Genomic DNA, 5708 nt, shown 5'->3' with positions numbered 1-5708 from the left:
TTTTAGGCACATTTAGGCTCCATGCACACTGCCATTTTTTTTTTTTTAAGCTCCTAGAAGTTATTTGTATTTTTTTTCTGCTTCTAGAAGCTAAATAGTGTTATCCTAAGTGTCCATGCACGCTAGTTTAGGCTTTTAGCATTTTTTTGAGCTTCAGCATCTAGAAGCAAGAAAAAAAAATGTTTTTTGTAGAGTTTCTTGGAGCGTTTTTCCAGCAGAAACGCTGCTAAACGCTCCTAAACATCATTACTAATAGCTTTTTTTTCCCCTTTTTTTAAAGGAACTGCAAAAATGCTACTAAATGCTAATGATCCTAAACACTCTTAAATGCTCCCAAAGCGCTACCACAAACAGCTATTACCAGTGTTTTTTAAAGCAGCATTTTTTCCAGCATTTTTGTTTTTTTTAGCTAAAAAAAAAAAACACTAGCATGCATGGAGCCTTAGGAGCATTAGCATTTTATTAGTGTTTTTGTAGTACATGAAGGAAAACAAAATGGGGAAAAAAAGCTGTAGCATTTAGAAGCAGTTAGGAGCATTTAGGAGCATTCAGCATTTTTTTTCTGCTGGAAAAAAGCTCCAAGAAACTCTCCAAAAGCTGTTTTTTTTTCTGCTTCAAGATGCTGAAGCTCAAAAAATGCTAATAGCCTAAAGAAGTGTGCATGGACACATAGGATAACACTATTTAGCTTCTAGGAGCAGAAAAAAAGTGCTAATACCAGCTTCTAGGAGCTTAAAAAGTGCTAGTGTGCATGGAGCTTTATTTTATGAACTATATTTTTTTCACCAAAGTTGAGTAAAGCCCCATGCACACGCACCGATTGTTGGCCGTAAATTTTCGGCCAACGTCCGATCGGCCGATTGTCGGCTTGTTAGTATGATGCTTCCGACAACCGACTGCGACTTTTCGGCCGAACAGAATCTGGTGTGCAGGCTATAAAATTTTTGTTGGCCATCACCAGAAAGGCCGATTGTTCGTCAGTCAGTACAGATTTCGGCTGACAAAAGTCAGATGAGCAAGACTGGGCATGCTCAGAGAAGAAAAAACACACGAAAAGTAGACCAGAACATGACATCACTTCTGCAGTTGGTTGTTGTTGGCCGACAAAATTCGTGTGCAGTCTAGAGCACATTTCAACCAACACAACAACACTGGACAAAAGACGGCCGATCGGTCGGCCAACAATCGGTGCGTGTGTACGAGGCTTTACTCTTTAAAGTATAACTATACTCACCTCCCCTTCAGGGATACGATGTCCTCGACCTCCCTTGCTGATATTGATTCAGTCTTCCTCTGGGTTTAGGATCTTCAGCTATCTATTGACCATGCCAGGATGAGGTAACTCCCATGCATGTGTGGGAGTTAATTTATATTAATAGATGCAAAATTGTACGTTGAGTTGCACATGTGCCTAGTTTATACTTGTCTTTGGGGGGGGGGGGGGGGGCAGTAACAACAGGAGTTGAGCTGCTTTTTTTACCACCCTTTAATCCCTCAGTAAAGGCAGCCACATAGGGATATACGGATTCCTCATCTGTGATGCCTTAAATAATGGAGCAGTAAGAACGATCCTAAAGGCCCATATACACGATAAGAAAATCTGTAGGGAAAATTCGTCCGACCTGTCGATTTTCGGATTGTTAGTATGGTGCTTTTCGACAGCCGACTCTGACTTTTCGGCTGACAAAATCCTGATGTGCAGGCTATAAAATTTTTGTCGTCCGTCAAAACATCATCCGATTTTCGTCTCATTAGTACAGATTTAGACAGAAAAAAATCTTAAGAGCAAGACTAGGCATGCTCAGAGACGAAAGAACACATACAAAGCAATCCAACACATGACATCACTTCTGAAGTAGAATTCTGTCGTACGGGAAAATTCGTATGAAAATAACCTCTTCACTTTCCACATCAGACTAGCATGCCACAAAAAACGGAAGACAGATCGTTCGATAATCTGATCGTGTGTACGGGGCTTTACTTGCCCGTTCAGCAGGCATTACTGCCTACCCATCTTATTCATTCATGTGAATGAAACCATACAGAAACCACCCTGCAACCGTGTGCAATGCTTGCAGTTGCATGCGTGGTGGTGCAGGTTTTCAGGGGTTAAAACAAGAGGTGAGGAGGTAACATAACATCAGCTCTAGCGCCCTCTGAAAAGTGATTCAATACAGAACGACCATCTCAGGGCTAACACACCTGTAAATGAGACCTAACTTGCTTGCCTGAGCGGGTACCTCTGGCATGGTGGGTAAAAGAACAGAGATCTTTTGTGGGTCTACATAGGAAGAAAAAAAAATCCAGGAGATATTTTTGTACCTCATCTGATCATTTGCAAAATGAGGCGTGTCTGATCTCAGAGGACATTTAAATCCTCTGCTAGTGATGAGAGATCAGAGTGTCAGAGAGAAAGTCTTCTCCAACATGTTTTGGTCTACTCTCATCCTCGCCGTCACCTGTTTCTGCACATGTGAGTAGAGATTGGGGAAGCCGTCTGTGTGTATTATTTCTGGGGGTTACAATTATCATGACAGCAATAAAATGACACATGGCACACTCTTCATATTCTATAAAATAGAGGACATGATACTAACTTCACTATTCTTCTTCCAGCAGGTTCTTATGGTCAGTATGTTCTGAACCAACCTTCTGAAATGACGGCAAAACCGGGAGAGACTGCTAAAGTAACATGTTCAGGGGAAAGACTTAGCAAGTATTATGTTTACTGGTTTCAGCAAAAAAGTGGCAGTGCCCCTCGTCTTCTTATTTATAAAGATAAGGAAAAGGCAACAGGAACACCAGACCGCTTCTCTGGGGACAGTTCTAATGATGTGGCCACTCTGACCATCTCTGGAGTTCATACTGAAGATGAGGCTGTTTATTACTGTTTTGCAGGGAATGTTACTGCAGGCTGGCGCACAGTGATAGACACCAACACACAAGTAGTACAATAACATGCTTGTATTATGAATGCAATCATCCTGAGCAAAAGAGTAAAACATATCACTGATAGAAAGAACTGCGATATGCAGCTGAACAGAAGGAGTATAAAACTGAACTGTATAAAATACTACCATCAGCATCATTTATTAGCAATAATCACAGGGAAAAAAAACTGAAACATAATTATAGCAATGAAGGTTCCTTAACCTACCAAATATACTCCTTACAGATATTTAAGAAAGTAACAATGCACAGTAATATTGTACAGATTCATATTCTTACTAATATGAATGTAAAAGTAGTTTGTAATTTAGATAAAATACAGTATCTAGGCACTATGGGGTGTATTAAAAAAAAAAAAAAAAAAAAAAAAAAAAAAGAAAAAAAAAAGCTAGCTATTCTTTGAAACGACATGTACATTGATTATAAGATACAATGTTTTACCCTGTAAGTACAAATATTGTTTAGAAACTGCATGTTCATTTATTCTGTGTGAATGGGGGCAAAACACACGTTATTAGGCTATTTTCTCCCTATATTAAATGTTTTTCACCCATACAGAGTAGAGTGAATCAGGAACATACTGTATTATAGCCACCAGATGGCAGTAATGGTCATAGGAAATAAATTCATATTCATTATGATCATTAGCTCTGTCTAATAGCTATAATGCAGTATTTCCCTCATTTACTCTATTGTATATGAATATATAACATTCGAACCTGGACAGAATATACCCTGATAATGTGCTTTTTAATCCCCAATCACACAGAACAAATGTACATGAATTTTCACAGGATGAGGAGCTCTACGTTTTTTTTTTTGTTTTTTTTTAACACCCAGAGTGTTTCAACTGTTTTAAATACATTAAAAAAAAGATCATTGGTCATAAAAATGAGTATCAAAGACATCCCAGGCTTACAGGCTTCTCCATAGTGATATGACCACTGAGCAGTTTCAGTAGCCTGTCTACTGGAGAAAGAGCCCATGCTTTGGGCAAGGTTGCTGTTCTCAGGAAGTTAGTGGACTATATGTATATATAGTAGTATATGGATACTGGGTCAATTAGCAAGCCCGTATTAGACAGGAAATAAAAACTGATAACTTCAAGTGTTAACAAGCCATATCTTGTTTAAGGCACAAGTGTGGGGTGCAGGTAAATGCCGGTTAACCTAATTATTAGCTATAAAAGACATTTTTTAAAAAAAATTGATTCTCCACCCAGAATTGAAGCTAATGGTTTACCCAAAATGAATTAATGCAGAATTACTGCAGCTATTTAAAGTGCTTCTAAAGGCAGCTCTCAGCCAGGAAGGAGGGAGCGGGGAGCGGGGGCAAAATGAAAAGAAATTACACTTTGCTACAATGTAAAGTAGTGAGTGTACAGCTCGTATAACAGTGTAAATTTGCTGTCCCCTCAAAATAACACACAGCCATTAATGTCTAACCCCCTGGCAACGAAAGAGAGTACACCCCTAGGTGAAAATGTCCGAATTGCGCCCAATTAGCCATTTTCCCTCCCACAATGTCACGTGACTCATTAGTGTTACAAGGTCTCAGGTGTGAATGGGGAGCAGGTGTGTTAAATTTAGTGTTATCGCTCTCACTCTCTCATACTGGCACTGGAAGATTAACATGGCACCTCATGGCAAAGAACTCTGAGGATCTGAAAAAAAGAATTGCTGTGCTACATAAAGATGGCCTAGGCTTTAGCAAGATTGCCAAGACCCTGAAACTGAGCTGCAGCACGGTGGCCAAGACCATACAGTGGTTTCAGATTCCGCTCAGAACAGGCCTCGTTATGGTCGACCAAAGGAGTGGAGCGCACGTGTTCAGCGTCATATCCAGAGGTTGTCTTTGGGAAATAGATGTATGAGTGCTGCCAGCATTGCTGCAGAGGTTGAAGGGGTGGGGGGGTCAGTCTGTTAGTGCTCAGACCATACACTGCACACTGCATCAAATTGGTCTGCATGGCTGTCGTCCCAGAAGGAAGCCTCTTCTAAAGATGATGCACAAGAAAGCCTGCAAATAGTTTGCTGAGGACAAGCAGACTAAGGACATAGATTACTGGAACCATGTCCTGTGTTCTGATGAGACCAAGATAAACGTATTTGGTTCAGATGGTGTTAAGCGTACCTGGCAGCAACCAGGTGAGGAGTACAAAGACAAGTGTGTCTTGCCTACAGTCAAGCATGGTGGTGGGAGTGTCATGGTCTGGGGCTGCATGACTGCTGCCGGAACTGGGGAGCTACAATTCATTGAGGGAACCATGAATGCCAACATGTACTGTGACACACTGAAGCAGAGCATGAGCCCCTCCCTTCAGAGACTGGGCTGCAGGGCAGTATTCCAACATGATAACGACCCCAAATACCCCTCCAAGACGACCACTGCCTTGCTAAAGAAGCTGAGGGTAAGGATGATGGACTGGCCAAGCATGTCTCCAGACCTAAACCCTATTGAGCATCTGTGGGGCATCCTCAAACGGAAGGTGGAGGAGCGCAAGGTCTCTAACATCCACCAGCTCCATGATGTCATAATGGAGGAGTGGAAGAGGACTCCAGTGGCAACCTGTGAAGCTCTGGTGAATTCCATGCCCAAGAGGATTAAGGCAGTGCTGGAAAATAATTGTGGCCACTCAAAATATTGACAGTTTGGGCCCAATTTGGACGTTTCCACTTAGGGTTGTACTCACTTTTGTTGCCAGCGGTTTAGACATTAATGGCAGTGTGTTGAGTTATTTTGAGGGGACGGGAAATTTA

Source organism: Pelophylax lessonae (assembly GCF_965119305.1).
Source record: "Pelophylax lessonae genome assembly, chromosome: 1".
Classification (NCBI taxonomy): domain Eukaryota; kingdom Metazoa; phylum Chordata; class Amphibia; order Anura; family Ranidae; genus Pelophylax; species Pelophylax lessonae.
Note: the sequence above shows the minus strand (reverse complement) of the source record.